The following is a 20815-nucleotide window of genomic DNA, read 5'->3' as shown; positions in this document are numbered from 1 at the left end:
TTGATACACAGGTGGCAAAATGACATTGAAGATATTGTGTTTCCTTTCAAGCAATCTATTGAATTATTTTGCTCGATATCATATTGACTGTGTAGTTTGGGGAAATGCACATGGTTCACGGAACTGGCAGATGGCTACATTAAGCCTATCTCAGCCTTTCTGATATGTTCTTCTTGTCCTCCTCATATAAAATGATAGCAAACAGCAAATATTCTCCTCAAGTATAAAATCACTCCTCAAATGTAATCTCTCTCTCTTTCTCTCTCTCTCTCTCTTTCTGTCTTCACTCCCCCCTTCCCAAAACTGGTATCTGTCACTTAATAAATACCTTTTAGAACAGTATATTGAGAGAAGTCATTTCTTGAAGTAAGCACTCCTTGTAGTAAGAACATATATGTGCAAATTCTCTTTCATTGATACATAGTTAGAATCCTTACTGTCCCATGAAATAGCATTCTTGCATAGGAATTGGGAATTATATTCTTTGTTAATAAGTTGGCACAGAAAGTCTCCATCCTCAGGTGGCCTTCCCTCTAAAGCAAGACTCATTCCTCTCTCATTTGTGCATCAGGAACGGTTCTTGACATTTGACTTCATTCAGTAAAATATCCATTTAAAAGCGTGACTGAATGAAAGGGGAGAAATGAACTGCTGATCACTCAGTGTTTATGTTATTAAAAAATAAGAATTGTAACAATCAAATCTAGATATACATACCTCAATGGATCATACCTGGCTTTATTGTAGTTTTATATAATGTATCACCCCCCCCCCCCGAAGGCTTGTGGCAATGCTATTTTCTGCACATCAGCTAGTGTAGGTTTTTAAAACAGCCTGTACCTCTGTGTCACAAATTAATAAAACTCTCCATATGTCATCCTTATTCTTGTACCTGTTCCTGTTATGGTGATCTGTGATTTTATTATAGTCATGGTGGCTGAGCTCACAGCCTCAGGCATGCTCAGCCAGAGCTTAACCACTAGCAACACTCCCAACCCCTATGATCTTTGATGCTACAATCATAATTATTTTGTGACACCAAGTACCATGCTCACACAAGAATATGAACTTAATAAACAATTTTATATCTTCTAATTGCTCTGTGTGCTGTGTTTTTTCTTCTGTGTCTCCCTCTGCTGACTCTCCATACTCCCTAAAATACAGAACTTTTCAAATCTGGCCTAACTTATAATAACCTTGCAATGGCTTGATTACCTTCCTTGAGCCACAGTGAGACTAGCAACAGATTCGGTGACAGAAACTGGAAATAATAGTTTCCATTTTGCTTTATTTTAGTGCCCAGGAGGAAATACTATGTTGGGCAGGGCCACTCAGAGGCATGAGTGGAATTAGTCACAAAACAGGAGGCATGGAGACCATGGGCAAATACCTTCACTACTGCCATGGGGATGGAAATGAAAGAAAAAGGTAGGGAAAGAAGGTTGAGGAAAGAATAATTTAAATAACCTCTGAGATACATAAGTAGTTCTTATCTACCTGGTCCCAAACACTGAAGAACATAAGGGTAGTAATATGTTGGCACATGGAGTGGAGAACCAAAAAGGGATTAAGTTGGGTGTGGATTAAATTCCACTGCTAAAGAAGGGACAATACTGACTTCCAATTTCAAAGCAGGGCTTTCACATTCAGTGAATACAATACATCTATATGAGCACATGTGTCAACACACACATACACACTTACCTACACCATATTTATGACATTATTTCCTTCGGTATCCTAGAAAAGTTGTCACTGGGACTCTCCATCTCCACATATAGTTCAAAGATATAAGAGTAAATAGTAAATATGAGAGGGAGAGAAGAAGAAAGAGGAGGAGGAGGAGGAGGAGGAGGAGGAGGAGGAGGAGGAGGAGGAGGAGGAGGAGGGGGAGGGGGAGGAGGAGGAGGAGGAGGAGGAGGAGGAGGAGGAAGGGAAGGGAGAGGGAAAATAGGAAGAGAGGGAAACTGATCAGAAGAAAGGAGAGGACAGGAGGAAAGAGGAAAGAGAAGAGGGAGAGGGCAGGAGAGGAGGGGAGAGGGCAGGAAAAGAGAGCTAATGACTTAATTGCCACATAAAATGCTTCATGTTTCATATTAGTGAATTTATCTAACCAACATAGTATGTTTAGTTAACATTTCAGTATTTATTAGTAGTCTTCAGCCAATTTTTGCTTCAGTGTGTGAGCAGTTTTTCAATTTTTTTCTTAACATTTCTGAAATGCTTAAAAAATTAGAACATTGAACACTGTGTAATGAGTTTAAATTATATTTTCATTTTTTTAAAGTATCTTTGATTTTGAAAGCAATAGAAATGGTTTCAGAAGATAAGGGGCGGAGGTTTGTATTTTTTTTTTCAAACAATGTACAACGGAGAGTCTGATGCTAAACGAGCATGCTCCATACTGAATTTACATTTCTGTTGCTGGTGACATTTGAAAAGCAAGTACAAACCTTCAGCAAATACACCATATCTATAAACATTCTCTAACATGAGGGTTTTCAAAAGTTTACATGAGAAAATTTCTGGATCTATCTTGATTTATTTGTTGTTGTAGAGAAATTAGTTCTTAACACCATCAGCATATGTTCCCTTTAAAAATTAGCCTTGCAAAACAAACCAAGAAAGGAAATGAGAGAAACATACACACACACACACACACACACACACACACACACACACACACTCTCAAGGAAGCCTACAATAAATACTCCCACCTTTGATATTTATCAGTGGGAAATATGTATGTGTCCCCTGAGGAGAAATTTTATCAGATGGCAATGACCTCAAGACAATTAATTTTGATGATTAATCTAACAACGTGTAAGTATTTTTTTCCTGGCAAATATCATCCTTTTATAAAAGCTGGTCACTAATGAGATAGTTGACTTAAATGTCATCTCACTCACTTCCTGGTTTCTGCTGAAGTATTTGCTGTTTTAGAGATATTTAACTGTAAATTGTAATTCTACACGTTCTGTTGACATAAAATCCAGCAAGAAGAACAAACGAGCTCTTGCATACTCATCATTCCATGAGGTGGAGGATTTCATAGATACAAAATGAAAATAGGGGCTTCTAGGAGGGATGCTGGTGAATTGTCACCTGGGAACAAAATTTGTCAGATGGTTAAATAATGTTTTAGCTTACATTAAGGAGCAAATTCCAATCCCACATTGTGACTCTGTTAATGTACTTTTTTACATTATTTTTCTTCTCAAAAATGTCAACAGTTTCCATATTGTTTTAGTGAAAACACACAGTGGCAAACACAGTTATAATGTTTAATGTATATATGTGAAAATGGAATTAGGTAGCTTTGAGTGGATGATTGGGTTGGGGAAGATGAAAGTGGTGACATGGACCAAAATGCATTGTGCTCACAAACTGACTTGTTAAATTAAAACCTTTCTGTGTAATCACCTTACAATAATAAAGAAAATGATAATGAAACACATATTACAGATTTGCAGATAAAGAAAAAGCAGAGTGAAATCTTACAAATCTTATAGTGAGAATTTCTGGTATTACTAATTTTCATTTTTATTTTATCACTCTTTCCTCATTAGCTGACTAGCTACCACTTGTATCATACATGTAACAAATGAGAAATGGTGAAGGCATTGCCTACTGAGGCAATCAGCCTCAATGTAAGATAAACTGACCACATAAAATGAGAACCTTCAAGAATTAGTTTGCTTTTGTGGTTTCGAAATAATCCCCATACAGGTATGTGATGGCTGGGTGAGCTTAGAGATACAGAGTAGAATGAGATATTTAAAATGAGACACTAAATTAGAGAAGTTTTGTGCTGTGAATGTTAAACATCTGGGATGTACAGAGCAAGTAATGAGATTGCAGCTGGACACAAGTGGCTTCCCTCTGTTATTCTAGCTATTCAGGAAGCTGAGCTCTGAGGACTGCAGTTTGAATCCAACCTCGGCAGGAAAGACTGATTTCCAATTAACCACCAACAAAATCCAGATGGTTCAAGTGTTAGGGTGCCAGCCTTAAGCACAAACGCTCAGCTACTGCTAGCCTTGAGTGGAGCAGCTCCGCAACAGAGCCCAGGCCCTGAATTCAAGTCCCCAGTCATGGTAGAAAAACAAATAACAACAACAGTAATAATAATAATAATAATAACAAGGTTGCAAAATACTGCTGGAATTTTAATTTGCAAAATTAACACCTGCAAGAAATAAGGTCATCAAAAATGATTTGAAAGTGAGTCTTCTTTGGAATTTGCACACAATAGTACCAGTATCAATTTTGTAACAATAAATGCCATGTCATCCTTTGGACTGAGAACTCTGCATTTGCTGTTGGTGAATGTTCCAGCCTACTCCCAATTTTTCTTTTCTATTTTTTTTTTCTTATTCAAGTACTTACATATTCGATAATTCCTTTATTTTCCTTTATTCTGTAGGGCACCTTGATAGAAATTTTGAGAGGAAAGAGAAACGGGATATGTCTTAACTTCTTTTTCACCGTGTTGTCTAAGATAGAAGATGCATTCCTGTTCTTGGTCTAACTCCCAGTAGGCAGCTCCTTCCTCCATGGTTGATTTTCTTTTTTTTTCCTTTCCTCTTTTTTTTTATACTTTATTAATTAAACAAAAATTTTTGACAAGGTGTTCTGCACAGGGGTACAGTTACACAGTAGGGCAGTGTGTACATTTCTTGTGATATCTTACACCCTGTTTTTCTTTCCCTTCCCTAGGTCAGGTAGACACACACACACACACACACACACACACACACACACACATATATTACACAGTGTACCAAGAACATATACTGTGCCACATGGCCTACGTCAAAGAAAATTCGCCTAGGGCTTTAAATATAATGTTGACAGTAGACAACATGTCAACAATAGTCTTATATGAACATACATACATAGCTTTTGAGCTATTGTGATCCACTGAGTTCTATTTTTGACCTTTATATTTTGAGAAGTTGTTTGGCTTTGGATACATAATGTAGGGTCACTGACCCAAACCTGTGGGAAATACCATTTGACAAGAAGTTTTTGGTTACGCAGATCTGGTCTCTACTGTCTCCCCCTTGCCCCTACTTAACAGTCATATATCAAGGAGTTCATGCCCCTTTGTTTTCTGTGTTCTAGGCTTGTCTCGCTCAACATTATTTGTTCAAGTTCTGACCATTTCCCTGCAAAAACCAATATTTCACCATTTCTAATCGCTATGTAATATTACATTGTTTATAGGTACCATATTTTTTGGATCCATTCATCTATGGAGGGGTATCTGGGTTGTTTCCATATTTTGGCTATTGTGAATTGTGCAGCGATAAACATGGAAGTGCAAATGTCTTTTTGATATCTCGGGACCTGTTGTTCAGGATAGCTGCCTAGGAGTGGTAAGCTGGGTCATAAAGTAGGTCTATGTTGAGCTTTTTGAGGAACCTCCATACTGTTGTCCAAAGTGGTTGTACTAATTTGCACTCCCACCAACAATGGAGAAGGGTTCCTCTTTCCCCGCACCCCTTCCAGCATTTGTTGTTGCCTAAGTTCAGAGTATAGGCCATTCTAACTGGAGTGAGGTGGTATCTCAGTGTCGGGATCTGACGGATCCCTTTCTCCCTGATCCCCCAGGGAAAATGCTTGAACCCCAAAATCTATGAAAGAGCACTCGGCCTTGCCTTCCACCAGCAGAAGGCCAAGGCTTACTCTTATGGAAATATGCTAAGTTGAGGAAAGGTTGCTGAAACCTCCCCTTCCCCCATTCCCTCACATGTTACCACAAGGCGGAAGAAGGCATCAGGGAGACACTGTGATCGTTGAATGAGTCTCAAAGGCTTTAATTTGGGAGGGGGGCTTATATAGCAGTCATGGCGCTATATAAAGGACTTGGGCCATTGGCCAAGCCGGACTGCCCATCAGGTGATGTCACAAAACCTCCCCTGTGGGCTGGACAATCCCTATCATGGTGGCACGCGCACGTTCGCCCCCGAGGGGCGGGGGGCTTCTTTTCCGGTTGAGGCCAGAAGGTGGGAGGGGCTCCCTCCCACACTGTCCCAGGGCTGGGGGAAGGGCAGCCTCTCGCTCTTGGCGCCCTTCCCCCACCAAGGCCAAAACTGAGTCCCCAACATCTCAGGGTTATTTTTATTTGCATTTCCTTTACTGCCAGGGATGTTGAACATTTCCTCATATGTTTCTTTGCCATTTTTATCTCTTCTCTTGTGAAGTCTCTCTTTAGCTCCTTTGCCCATTTCCTAATTGGTTTACTGGGCTTGGAGGGGCTTAGTTTTTTGCATTCTCTGTAGATGACAGATATTAGGTCTTTGTCTGTTGCTGTGCTGGTAAAGATCCTTTTCCATATGGTTGGCTGTCCTTCTAGTTTAGTGTCTATGTTATTAGCTGTGCAGAAACTTTTTATTTTCTAGTAGTCCCATTTGTTGAGTCTCTCCACTAACTGTTGTGCCCCCCTGGGACTCTATTCAGGAAGTTCCTTCCTGTGCCTATAAGTTCTAGCGTCTTTCCTACTCTATCCTTCAGTAGCCTCAAGAATTCAGGTCTGATGTTGAGGTCCTTGATCCATTTTGAGTTGATCTTGGTGCATGTTGATAGGCTAGGGTCCACCTTGAGTTTTCTGCATATGGCTGCCCAGTTTTCCCAGCACCAGTAGTTGAAGAGGCTATGTTTATTCCATTGTATGTCTTTAGCTCCTTTGTCGAATATCAGCTGACTGTAAGAGTGCAGTTTTATTTCTGGATCTTCAATTCTAATCCATTTGTCTTCAGGTCTGTATTTATACTAACATCAGGATGTTTTTGTTATGATGGCTCTATAGTAGAGCTTGAAGTCTGGTATTGTGATACCTCCTGCAATGTTTTATTTTTGCCTAGAATTGCTTTGGCTATTCTAGGCCTTTTGCTATTCCATATGAAGTTATGGGTTGCTTTCTCTATTTCAGTGAAGAATGTAGCTGGGATTTTGATGGGTATTGCATTGAATTTGTATAACAATTTGGGCAATATGGCCATTTTCACTATATTGATTCTACCTACCCATGAGCATGGGAGGTCTTTACATCTCCTTGTGTCTTCTTTGATTTCCCTTTTTAGATTTTTGTAGTTCTCATTAAATAGGTCTGTCACGTCTTTGATTAGGTTGATCCCTAGGTACTTTATTCTTTTTTTGACTACTGTAAAAGGAATTATTTCCATAATTTCCTTTTCTGCTTTTATATTGCTGGTGTACAGAAAAGCTGCTGATTTTTGTGGATTGATTTTGTATCCTGCTACTTTGCCAAAATGATTGATAAGGTGTAGGAGTTTGCTGACTGAGTTTTTTGGGTCCTTCAGATATAAGATCATGTCATCTGCGAATAAGGATAGCTTGATTTCTTCCTTGCCGATGTGGATCCCTTTGATGTCCTCCTCTTGTCTTATTGCTATGGCTAGGGATTCTAGCACCATATTGAAAAGAAGTGGGGAGAGTGGGCATCCTTGCCTTGTTCCTGAGTTTAGGGGGAATGATTTTAGTTTCTCCCCATTTAGTACGATGTTAGCAGTTGGTCTGTTGTATATGGCTTTTATTGTTTTGAGGAATGCTCCATCTATTCCTGTTCTCACCAGAGCTTTAAATAAGTATGGATGTTGTATTTTGTCAAAGGCTTTTTGGGCATCATCTGAGATAACAATGTGATTCTTGATTTTAATTCTGTTGATGTGGTGGATTACATTGATTTATTTACAGATGTTGAACCATCCTGTGACTGTGGGATGAAGCCTACTTGGTCATGGTGTATAATTTTCTTGATCAGTTTCTGGATACTGTTAGCTAATATTTTATTGAGGAGCTTTGCGTCTGTGTTCATTAGTGATATTGGTCTGTAGTTATTTTTTGTTGTTGTTGTTGTTGGTTCTTTGCCTGGTTTGGGGATGAGTATAATATTAGTTTGGGATTTCTCCTTCTGTTTCTATTTCGCGGGAGAGTTTAAGGAGTATTGGTATTAGCTACTCACTAAAGTTTTTATAGAATTCATTGGTGAATCTGTCTGGGCCTGGGCTTTTTTTTGTTGGGAGGTTCTTGATTACCCCCTGTATTTCGCTGTACGTTATTGGTTTATTTAGTTGATTTCTTTCTTCTTGGTTCAGTTTGGGCAGTTTATACTTCTCTAAAAATTGATCCATTTCAGGAAAATTATTGTTTTTTAGTGAGTAAAGGTTCTGGAAATAGTTCCTTATGATTGTTTGAATGTCGTGTGTATTTGTTGTAATTTTTTCAGTGGAATCCCTGATTTTACGCATATGAGTCTCTTCTTTTTTTAGTAAGTCTTGTGAGGGGTCTGTCAATTTTATTTATTTTCTCAAAGAACCAGCTTTTAGTCTTATTTATTTGTTGAATGGTCTTTCTATTTTTAATTAAATTTATCTCCCCTTTAATCTTTGTGATCTCTCTCCTCCTAGTCATTTTAGATTCGATCATTTCTTGTTTCTCCAGTTGTTTTAGTTTCATCGTGAGGTTATTCACCTCCTCTGTTTCCATTCTTTTAATGTGAGTGCTGAGGGCGATGATCTTGCCCCTCAGTACTGCCTTAGCTGTATCCCATAGGTTTCTTTGTGATGTATTTTCATTGTCATTGTGGCTTATGAATTCATTAATTTCATCTTTAATTTGGTCGGTGGCCCAAGTGTTGGATAACAGCGTGGGGTTTAGCCTCCATGAATGTGTATAGCCTCTGTGGTAACCGTTTTTATTGAGGGTTACATTTATTCCACTGTGGTCTGATCTAATACATGGGATGATGTCAATACTTTTGTAATTCCTGAGGATCTTTGTGTGGGCTATGACATGGTCTCTTTTGGAATATGATCCATGGGCCGCTGTGAAGAAGGTGTATTGGGTGTATGTTGGGTGGAAGATTCTGTATAGATCTGTCATATCCATTTGGGATATGGTGTTACTTAGGTCTTCAGCTCCCTTGCTAATCATCTGGGTGTTGGATCTGTCTCTTGGAGAGAGTGGGGTATTAAAATCACCCACTATCATTGTGTTTGGGTCTACCTTGTTCTGGAGTTCTGTGAGAATTTGCTTGACACATGTAGGGCCTCTTTTGTTAGGTGATTATACATTCATCACCATGATGTCTTGATTCTGGATTTTTCCTTGTATTAAAATGTAGTGTCCTTCTTTGTCTTTTTGAGTTGATTTTAATGAGAAGTCCAGCTTGTCTGAGATCAGGATGGCTACTCCTGCCATTTTTGTAGGTGCGTTTGCTTGGAAGATCTTGCTCCATCATTTCATTTGGAGCCTGTTTTTATCCCTTGCTGTAAGATGGGTCTCTTGTTGACAACAGATGGCAACTTTTTGTTTGTGGATCCATTCTGCCAGTCTGCTCCTCTTTATGGGAGAGTTTATACCATTTATATTTAAAGAGATCAAGGATAAGAGTGTTTTTTCTCCTTCCATTTTCCTGTTAGGCTGTTTTTCCTCTCTCTCTTTTTTTTTTTTCTTGTCTTTAGTGAGCTGCTCTTTCTGTTGGGCTCTGGCTATTGTATTTTCTTTCTGTTTCTGTCTGTGTGTCCTGTACAATTTCTGTTGGATGGGGTTCCCTTCTTAGAATTCGCTGTAGGGCTGGTTTGTTATTCACATACTCCTTCAGATCCTCTTAGGTATGGAAAGATCTGTTTTTCCCCTCGAATATGAATTCTAGCTTTGCTGGATATTTTATCCTAGGTTGGTAGTTGTTGGCCTGTAGGACTTGGATGGTGTTCTTCCATTCTCTTCATGTGTGTTAGGTTTGTGTGGAGAGGTCTGCTGTTATTCGGATCCTTTTCCCATTGTAATAAAATTCTTTCTTCGCTTTGGCTGCATTCAAAATTTTCTCTTTATTCTTGAGATCTGAAGTCTTGATTATTATGTGCCTGAATAAGGCTTTTCTAGGGTCTGGTCTGCCAGGCATCCTATAGGCTTCGGTTACCTGGATGGGGTCCCTTGTGAGATTGGGAAAGTTTTCTGCAATAACTTTATTGAAAATATGTTGAAGCCCTCTGCTCGAGTATTCGGCTCCTTCTTCTATTCCAATTATGCGCAGATTATATCTCTTGTCTTTGTCCACTAGCTCCTGGATTAGTCTTCCCTGGAGCTTTACCATTTCTTGGAGTGCGGTAATTTTCTGGTCCTTATCGGCTTTATCATCATCCAAGAGAGAGATTCTGGATTCAATATGGTCAATTCTTTGTGCTGTGGATTCAAGTGTGGAGTTTATGGATGTCAGAGAGCTACTTATGGTTGCCAGATCAGCTCTGATCCTGGAATTTTCTTCCTTTAAAGAGTTGTATTTTAAATCTATTTTTTCATGCATTTCACTTCTCAGGATGTTAAGGTCTTCTTTAATGGAAGTTTGCACTGTATCCATTTTTGCTTCCATTTCTTTCTTGGCTTCCTGGAAGTCCTTTGAGACTTCCACTCTAAACTCCTAGAATTGTTTTCTGATTTCGTTTCTGAGGCTTTTCATCATTTCTGCTATCATAGGCTCAGTTGTTTTTTTCTTCCTTGTCTCCTCTTCGGTAGTACTGCTTTTTGGAGCTGACGAGTTGGCTGTGCTTTGATGAAATTTGTTATATTTCTTTGTGATTTGTGCATCTGGAGATTTGTGGGTGTTTTCCCTGGGTTGGCTTTGTGCTGGTTCCCTCTGGTTTGTCAGTATGAGACCTGTTTGTGTCCTGGCTCTGGGTTTGAGTTTGGCTGTTGAATCTTACTGCCCAATGGGTGAGTGTGACCTTCTCAATTGTTGCTGAGGTGGTCACCCTCACTTGTGCCCGTTTGTGCACTCCCTCGGGGGTTTGGGCAAGAGGTCCTCCTGCTGGAGGGCTAGCACCCTGGCCCATGCTGGCCCTCCAGGGGGTATGTGTGTGTGCACTCTAGTGCTTCCTTTGGAGTTGTGTTGCCAGAGTTGTTGGAGGGTTCTTGTGTCCTCTTGCGAATTTGCTGGGGGCAGCATGCGTGGACCCCAGCAGGACCAAGTGTCCGGGCACGGGTTGGTGCCTGCAGACTCTCTGTGCCTCCGCTGTGAGGGGGGGCCTGTGTTCAGGCCCAGGTTACCCCACTGTGCTGGTGTTGCTCACCTGTGAGCCTGGGGATTCTAATACTTACCAGTCTCCAGTCCCCTGCTAGGGAGGGGGTGCGGTCAGGTTCAGGCAGCTCTGTTGGGGCTTTGGTTGAGATGCCTTGGTGCTGCTCCACCTCTGTTAGTTCCTGAGTCCTTCCAGAGGCCTTAGCACCACCAGCTATGGAGCTGCTTTATTCCCTCGGAGCAGGGAGGGGGAGGGAGGGAGCTCTAGCTTCTTTGTAGGGTTTGGGTCTCTGCTAGAGCTGGTCTCCCATTGGGGGGGGGCAATGGGGAACTTACTGGTCCTGGGTTGAGTGTGTGTCCTGCACTGCTGTGGGCTTTTCAGGGCTGTGGTGCTGGGGTGCAGCGATTGGTCATTTGGTGGTGGTGGCCCTGGATCTCCCCATCTGAAGCGCCCAGTTCCCCTGCTGCTTAAGTCTGATCCCAGCCATTCTGTCCTGCACCTCTGGTCCTTCGCCGCCATCTGTCTCAATTGGTCTGTGCTCCCCCTGGGGTCTGTGGAGTTCTTGCTGTCTGGACTTTGCACTCCTGGCATGACTTTTTGGCCGTTTCTTTGCCAGCACCAGGTCCCCTTTCCTAGCCTGGCCCTGTTTGGGCCAAGGTCGGCGGATGGGGGAGGAGTACCCCGGAGATTTTCCAGCTCTGTGTAGGTTTATAGGCTCTTTTTTTGTTGTTCTTTTTTGTTTCCTGTGTTTCTCTGTTGCTTCTGGTTGTTGGGTTTGCTGGATTCTTGATGGGGTGTTGGGTGCTGGAGTTCCCAGCTCACGATTCAGTTGGAACGAGTTGGGGTGCCTCCCTATCATTCCATGGTTGATTTTCACACTGAACAGCCTCTCAGGGTGATGGCTAATGATTCAAGGTCCTCTCCATTCTGAGCTGTGGGATTCCAATTCTTCCTGCTGAATGGTAGGTAGAATAGTGGTGTTTCTAATCTTTGGGTTTCTTCGCTACTTTGAGGGTGTTTAGGTGTCTTTTACTAGAGTAGAAATATTTGTATATATACATATACATCATATACAAATAAAAAGAGAGTTGAAGAGACTAAAATTGTTTCTGTCTGAAATCCTACTTTAAACTGAAACTGAATCTAAACTAGAGTCACATCCAGTAGGCACATTCAATACAAAGTTCCAGCCATTTTTTCCTCTTCTCTCAGTACATTATGAATATAGTTTTACTGCCCTTATTCAAAATAAAATGGGAAAAATTATTTCCTTGAATCCCCAGAAAAATGGGGTTCTCAATTCTGTGTCCTTGTGTCCATATGGAAAGCAAGTCAGTTCTTGCAGATCTCTTGGCTAATGTGTTTAGAAAATCATACAGATACTTCAACTATGTAGAAGATAGAATTTAATATTGTATTTTTTTCCGGATGCTGGCAACTCATTTCTGTCAGTTTAGTTAATCAGGGGACTCAGATGTAAAAATCACAGTTAAAAAAAAAAAAAAAAAAAAAAAACATAGCCCTGCCAGATAGTCAAAGAAACTCTCCACATTACCAGTAAAATGCTGGGCTGAGTGACCTTTTCCAAAAAAGAAATTTAAGCATTACTTGACTTGGGAAATGTTAATCTTTCCATACAATACCTTGAAGATAATGATGCAATATTAACAACAACAACATCTGGGCTGGACTAGAAATAGTAGAGTGGCCAATGTGAGCAATAGCTAGCAAGAACATAGTCTTGGGTCACAGGGCAGGCCCATACTCACAGACACATACACATGTGTGCACACAAGTGCACACACACACAACACACAAGGATATTTTGAATCAAGAATACTTTTGGATTTTGATGGAGGAACCGTCATTTTGGAATGAAATAGAAGTAGAAATTAGTACTGGGCATGGCCACTATGCTTTTGACAAGAGCATCAGGCTGAATGCATTAGATTGCCTATTGCAAAAAATAATAATAATAGAGAAGCAAAGAAGACTACAGTATAATATGCAAATAATATCTTCTAGATAATTCTTTGTATAGATTCATATTTTGTCACAGAATTTTATTTCTTCATCAAGTTTTCTTTACAACTTTTTAAAAATATGTACTGTTAATGGTTTTAATGTATTTTGCATCTAAAATCATTTTGTTTTTCAATTTGGATAGAAGGATCCATTCAATTAAGAATTACAGATTTGTTTTTGTCAATACCTTATGGATATGGTTTTATTGCCATTCTCCAAAATAAAAGAGAAAAAAATGTATTTCTTTGAACCACAAGGGAAAGGGAGTTCTCAATTCTATGTGTGCATATGTTTCTGTTGCTTGCCCATAATTTGAAAGTATGGTTTTGTCGTTGCACTGCAGAGTGTTCAAATGTTGGAGAAATGTATCAACAAAACCTAACATTTTCTCAGATTGTCACATCTTGACATGGAATGTATCATCTCAAGATGGGTTGTTTAGAAAATTACAGACTATTGGCAGAGGAGTGAGACCTTACCCATAATTCTGCTTCCTTTTCTTTTTTTTAATCCGTGATGTAAGGTTTTAGGGCAACACATTATGAATGTCTGTAAGACTACAGTACTGACAGTGTGAGTCTCTGTGATGATTAGAGAACTCTGCATACATTTCTCATCTCCTTGAGTTACCCGATTCCTCCCCAGAAGCCTCAGATCCCAAGAGTGATTCATCATTCAATTTTTACCTTGGTTTCATTTTCAAGTGACTAACATTTCACTCAGAAATAACATTCATGGAGGCTATGACATTCGGCAGGTATTATTTCAATACTCACAAATGTATACCTGCTGAATGAGAACATCAACACCTTTCTTGACATCTCTCTCAACATGGTCATTGGAACCATGGCTTCTTTCTAATATGCAGAAGGGATTCATCATAATGATTATAGAGTATGACATGATTGTGTTTTGAGCTTATATTACTATTGACACAGTGAGGCACCTTTCAGTCAGTCTAAATATGGTTGGTTCATATTATCCTGAAAATAATCACACACACACACACACACACACACACACACACACACACACAGAGAGAGAGAGACAGAGACAGACAGAGACATAGAGACTAAGAGACAGAGAGACACAGAGAGAGAAGATTAAAGAGAAACAGAATTTGTACAGCAGGCATCATATACCAGATGAAGAGTGGTGTGTTAAATGTAATATCTGTTATGGGGTTTGAGGGAGAAGATTCTATGTCCCTCCAAGAGTCCACCACTCAGAGACAGTCTCAAGCAAAAAGATGGATTTATTGGGGAAGCACAAAGAGAACTGATTAGCCTGGGATGCAGCACAGACTCGGGAGCTGAAACTGTGATACTAAAAAGCAGGCTGACAGGCCAGGGACACAGTGCAGCTAGGGAACTAACACTGTGACCTCCAACAGTCCTCAAGTGGGATTTCAAAAGGTAAAAGCAGGGCTGGGAATATGGCCTAGTGGTAAAGTGCTCGCCTTGTATACATGAAGCCCTGGGTTCGATTCCTCAGTACCACATATATAGAAAAAGCCGGAAGTGGCAGAGTGCTAGCCTTGAGAGAAAAGGAGCCAGTGACAGTACTGAGGCCCTGAGTTCAAGCCCCAGGACTGGAAAACAAAACAAAAAACAAATAAAGGTAAAAGCATAGCAGAGATGTAGGGGGTTGACACAGTGGGTATAGCAAGCAACAAACAAATTAAGCAAGCCATTTATAGAAGCAGAATTTTAGGGTCAAGTTGACCTAATATTTAATTTCATTTTAACATTTCTGTAAGGTCCCCTCCCTGAGGGCTACATGCAGATGCCCCCACCTGATTGTCTCCATCCTTTTTGACTCCACCCCTCTTCCTGCTGAGCCTTCAGCACCTTCACCTTCTTCCCCTTCCTCTCCCCCTCCCTCACCTCCTCTCCCCTCCCCTCCTGCGGCTTGCACCCTATCTAGAACAGGTGACACTGGAGCCCCATCAAACTCCTGTGACCTTTGCTGGAGGTGGCAGGGCCTGAAGGGATAGTAAGAGTGCATGCTCCATTTTCAATGTTTGATATGGCTCAGATTGAAAAGAAGCTGGGATCATATTCCCAAGACCCTAATGGTTATGTCAAACAGTTTAAGTATCTTGCTCAGTCCTATGACCTTACCTGGCATGACATATATTTAATAATATCCTCCACTCTTACCCGGGAGGAAAAGGAAAGGGTGTGGACTGCCACCTAGGCACATGCAGACAATGCCCACCACGTAGATAATTACTTCCCAGTGGGAGCAACAGCCAGGCCCAGGGAAGAGCTCAATTGGGATTATCAAAGTAATGCCCCTGGGAGGAAAAGTAGAAATAGGATGTGACCTCAGGGAAGGAAGAGGCAATCACCTCCAGGTATGGGGGTTATCTAGGTAATGGGTGGAGAAAATCAGGTGGGGGCATCTGCACGTAGCCCTCAGGGAGAGGACCTTACAATTTCCTACCATGATTCCCTAGTCAAGATGGAGTCAGCTCTGCTTCCTACAACAATATCCTTAACTCACAAGGTTTCTTTATTTTATGTTATGTTTTTTTGTAATTTTATTGTCAATGTGATGTATAGAGTGGTTACAGTCACATACATACGGTAGTGAGTACATTTCTTGTCAAACATTGTTACCTTTCCTTCATTTTTCTCCCACTTTTCCTTAAGGTTTAATCAAAGGAATAAAGACTTGAGAAATTAAACCAAAATTCTGAAGTGAAAACAAGATTTGAATTCAGTCATCCAATATTCCAAATACTATGGATTGTCTCCATATTACATATCAGTGAATAAATGAGTAGATGAATAAATTGTGATTTAACACGAAAACATGTCCCTGTAATTCTGTATATTCTAGTTTCTTATCCATGTGTCTTATTAGATCAATTATGTACTATAAACTTTTTTTTAATTATTAACATTTTTTCTTTTCCTTTTTTTTTTTTTTTTTTTTTTTTGGCCAGTCCTGGAGCTTGGACTCAGGGCTTGAGCACTGTCCCTGGCTTCTTCTTGCTCAAGGCTAGCACTCTGCCACTTGAGTCACAGCGCCACTTCTGGCCATTTTCTGTATATGTGGTGCTGGGGAATCGAACCCAGGGCCTCGTGTATACAAGGCAAGCACTCTTGCCACTAGGCCATATCCCCAGCCCTATAAACTTTCTTAATAATAGAGCCTATGGCTGATCTTTGTCAGAGACAATAGAAGAAGGTATTGTACACTTTGGAGTATGAAGACACAATGAAAAAGAATTCCTGAAAGAAAAGTAGCGGTAATGTAGATCCCCAAAATGAAACCAAAAACCATTCCTTCACATAGGAAAGAAAGTTATTAGATTACTGTGGATGAAGTTATCTAAATTGTCTCTTACCAATGGGTTCTTAACTACAGTTGCAGAAAAGCAATAGCTAAGACATGCTTGGAATTTCATACTATAGATAGATTAAAGTTGGAGGAAAGACATGGGAATGATGAGTTTAGGAAGTAAGGTTATAATATAAAGATAAATGAATTAGTAATTTTTAAAGACAGTAAATCCAATTACTGTCTAAATGTGAAATTATGAATTTATGATCTAACAAATGAGAAAAATAACATTATAGGTGGTTAATTAGCAAACAGCATGATAAGATACTCTAGCTTATAGAAGGGAATGGCAGTCAGCTGTGTTTTGGGGAAGAACAGAATCAGATAGAAAATCAGATACATACCAACTTCTTAGGATCTAATCACTTAAATCTAAAGCCCTCAAATGAATGCGTCAGAGAGTTTATGGAGGTAAATGCCATACAATTCAGTTCATTATTACAGATCTTGGTTTTATTTTGCTAAGCCAAGGAAAAAAACCCACATTTTTCCATTTTCCTTTTTGCTGATAAATATGTTGCAAACTATTCATTGTTCATCTCATTTACAGCTGAAACAATTGCTCTAGTATTAGTCACATAATAGGTGCAGATGTAAACCTAGGCCTATCACACTCTTTTTTCTATAATAACATGGAGACTTACTTCCTTTTCTAATAAATCCTCAATTTTAAAAGTAGTTCATCTGGAGTAGATGAGTGGAATTTAAGTACTAATCCAAACAACTGTACCAGAATCGAGATCCTTAAAAAATAACTGTTGTGATTACAACTTATCAAGATGGGAAGTTGTAGGTTAGCTATTTGTGGAAAATAACATGTTGTGCTGCTTGGTGATTACTTGTGTTTTTCTAATTTTTGGAATTGTCTGGTTTAATTTGTAAAATATTGATCAATAAAATTTTATGTATTGATTACAGGAAGCATAATGTTGTAAATTAGCTAAACACTGGGATGCTGAATCTAGCGTACTGAAAAAAAAAAAAAGAAACAAACACTTGATGTCCAATTACCTAGCACTTTTTAAAAGAACACAGCATTATGTTATATGATAGATCTAGAACTTATTATTAAATGGAGATTTTGTATCTTTGAACAAATATCACTTCAATATCCTTCACCAGCCTTCTTTCCTAGTAACTTGCATCCTGATCTCTACTTTGTTCTTTAAAATGTTTCCCTGCTTTTTTTGTTGGTTTAGGCAAGGAGTCATGGAAAGATGTTTTCATCTATGTTAGAAAGAGATTATTAAATACTTAGCCCTGTACAGTGTTTACTTTTTAGTTGCCTCCATTTTACCTTTTAGGAGTCATGAACCCTCATTCAACTTCACAGATGAGAAAATGAGGGATCAAAGACAGTTTTCCAAGGTCCTACTTCTAGTATCATAAAATCTAGGACATTCTGCTTTCCAAGCATAAGCTCTTTCTCCCACTGGGGTCTAATTAGCCAGGATAAGGACAAGGACAGCAGGGAGCTAGGCTGATAGCTGAATCATGGTGCTGCCCCCCTGCTGCTAACATGACAGCCATTGGAAATTGTTTGTAGGCTCCTGAGGAGTGGGAAAAGACCATGACAAGGATAATTAGGACTTGTCTGATAAATGTTGATCCCAGTACTCTGGGAACCTAATGATTTCAACTATCCACCTCAGTTCTTTGAATAGATGTATGGTATTTTCATTTGGAGGAACACAATATAAATAGGGAATGATAACAATAATAGAATAACATAATAAAACTTGACAACCCGTTGGTTAAGATGCCTCAAAACAAGGTGGAATCAGATAAAAATAGCCATATTTATTATCATGGATTTGTTCAGAGATAGAATACAAGATTTGTGTGAAACCTAAGTTGATGAATTGGAATACATAAAATATTTCCGTAACAAAATTGTATCAGTCTCTTAAGTTTAATTTAAAAATAGATATGCATAAGTGGGTGAAAAATTGGATTATTCTTTCCAATATAAATAGAAGGTTTGGAAACATCATGAATATATCACGAATACAACTGTCTCTGGTTGCCAGTGACCACATCTGTGATCCTAGCTACTCAGGAGGTTAAGGTATGAGGATGGAGATTTAAAGCCAGCTGGGCAGGAGAGTCTATGATAGTCTTCTCTCAGATTAATCACAAAAACAGAAGTGGAGCTATGGATCAAATGGTAGAGTGCTGGTCTTGAGCAAAAAACCTTATAGACAGCACTCAGGCCAAAGTTTAAGTCAGGGACCAGCAAAGAACAAAAAAAATGTGAACGCAAATTGTCATCCTTATACTTGGATAATACAATCCCATAATTTACCTGTTCCTGTTTTTGTGCTTATCAATGGTTCATTTGATTATATGTTTTATTTAAATGTAGAAAAATGGAGAAGAATGCACAAATGATGCCAAATTAGTCTTCTAGAAAGCCAATGAGGCTCCTAAATATTTAGTTTATATTCACCCCCAAGCATTTTGGTTAAATTGAATCTATCTTTACAAACACCCAATAACCCAGAATGACAAAGGTCCAAGTCATTAAGACTGCATTTCTGAGTATAGTGTAAAGCATAATGGCAAAGCAGCAAAGGATGCAGCTATTGGGAGACCCCCTACCTGGAACCAGAGCCATCATGTTGTGTCACATCAATATATATATATATATATATATATACGTATATATGTATATATATATACGTATATATATATATATCCTTTTCATTAGAACATGTAATCCTGATATATGTAGCCAAATTCTTGATCTATTTTCCATAGCTTGCTTAACCTCTACAAAGATGAACCCGCACTAACCATCTTTTACACTCTTATTTTAAGCTTTTAGACCAAGATATATTAAAATTTATAGAGCATGTCAATAGTTTTAGTGTGCTGTCTTAGCTGGGTTGGTGACTGAGATCAGGAGGAGAGAAGTTCCTGGCCTGTTTGAGCAGAAAACTCTGTTAGATTCCATTTAAACACATCCTGTGGGGTGATGGCAATGTCCTGTCATCTCAGCTATGACAGGAAGTAGGAAGTGGAAAATATGAGGATTGTGGTCCAGTAATGTGTCCAGACAGGAAGACCGTATTTCAAAAACACAACAAAATAACAACAACAATACAACAAACAATTAACAACCAAAACCCCAAACAGTGCAAGATAGAGCTGGAATCACGGCTCAGTAGTACAGCACATATGTAGCAAGCCTGAGGCCCTGTACCTATGTTGAAACCCTAGTGCTTGCTCCACTCGAGATATATCTATATATACATATATATACATACACACATATATACATACATACATATGTATATATGTGTGTATGTATATATATGTATATATGTGTGTGTGTGTGTTTGTATAGATCCATCTATCCAGATGCTGAAGTGAACTATTCCAAACTCTTTTTTTTTTCTTTGTTTTTTATTCCAAACACTTTTTCTACCCATTTCATTTATTCACTTCCTGGATGAACTGGCCAGATTTCCCAGAAGTCTTAACTTTAGAGGTACATAAAAATGACTCAGAGCCTAAAACCACAGACTCTTCCATATAGAAGAGACAGGTTCAAACTATTGAATCCCAGGCTTAGCAGAGGAAGTGTAAGGTCCATCTCCATAACTGAATGGCAATCAAAATTACTTTGATAGTAAACAAAGTAAATTAAATTATTGAGATTCGTCTTCATCCATAGACGTTTTGTTATCGGGGTCTTATTTATGTATAATCAAGACAAATGAATTTTTAAAATAGAAGTAATGAAAAACAATGTTTACCTAGCTGATGGAAGTTATGAAGCCACATAGGACAATAAAGTCTTTCAGATGTTAGCAACCCAAGGAACCATGCACTATGCAAAGAACTAAAAATTGAGGTATAGTTACACATTTCAGAGGAAAGTGAGGACAAATAGGTCATTTAATGAAAGCTGAGAACATGGAGAAAATAGGCCACCATTGGAGAAGCTTCTTAATGAAGAGATAGGGCAGATACAACAATTCTGGCTTCTTATTTATTAGTACTTAAATAACTAAATACTTATTTATTTACCTTTTGCCTCTCCTGGGGCTTGAACTCAGGTCCTGAGCACCATCCCTGTTTTCTTTTTTTTTTTTTTTGGTCCATCCTGGAGCTTGAACTCAAGGCTTAGGTGCTGTCCATGAGCTTTTTTTTTTTTCCCCAGTCCTGGGGCTTGGACTCAGGGCCTGAGCACTGTCCCTGGCTTCTTTTTTGCTCAAGGCTAGCACTCTGCCACTTGAGCCACAGCGCCACTTCTGGCCATTTTCTGTATATGTGGTGCTGGGGAATTGAACCCAGGGCCTCATGTATAAGAGGCAAGCACTCTTGCCACTAGGCCATATCCCCAGCCCCAAATCCCTGTTTTCTTATTGCTCAAGGCTAGCACT

The sequence above is a fragment of the Perognathus longimembris genome, chromosome 10 (genome assembly GCF_023159225.1).
Source record: "Perognathus longimembris pacificus isolate PPM17 chromosome 10, ASM2315922v1, whole genome shotgun sequence".
NCBI lineage: Eukaryota > Metazoa > Chordata > Mammalia > Rodentia > Heteromyidae > Perognathus > Perognathus longimembris.
The sequence above is the reverse complement of the archived record's forward strand: the minus strand, read 5'-3'. Positions refer to the sequence as shown.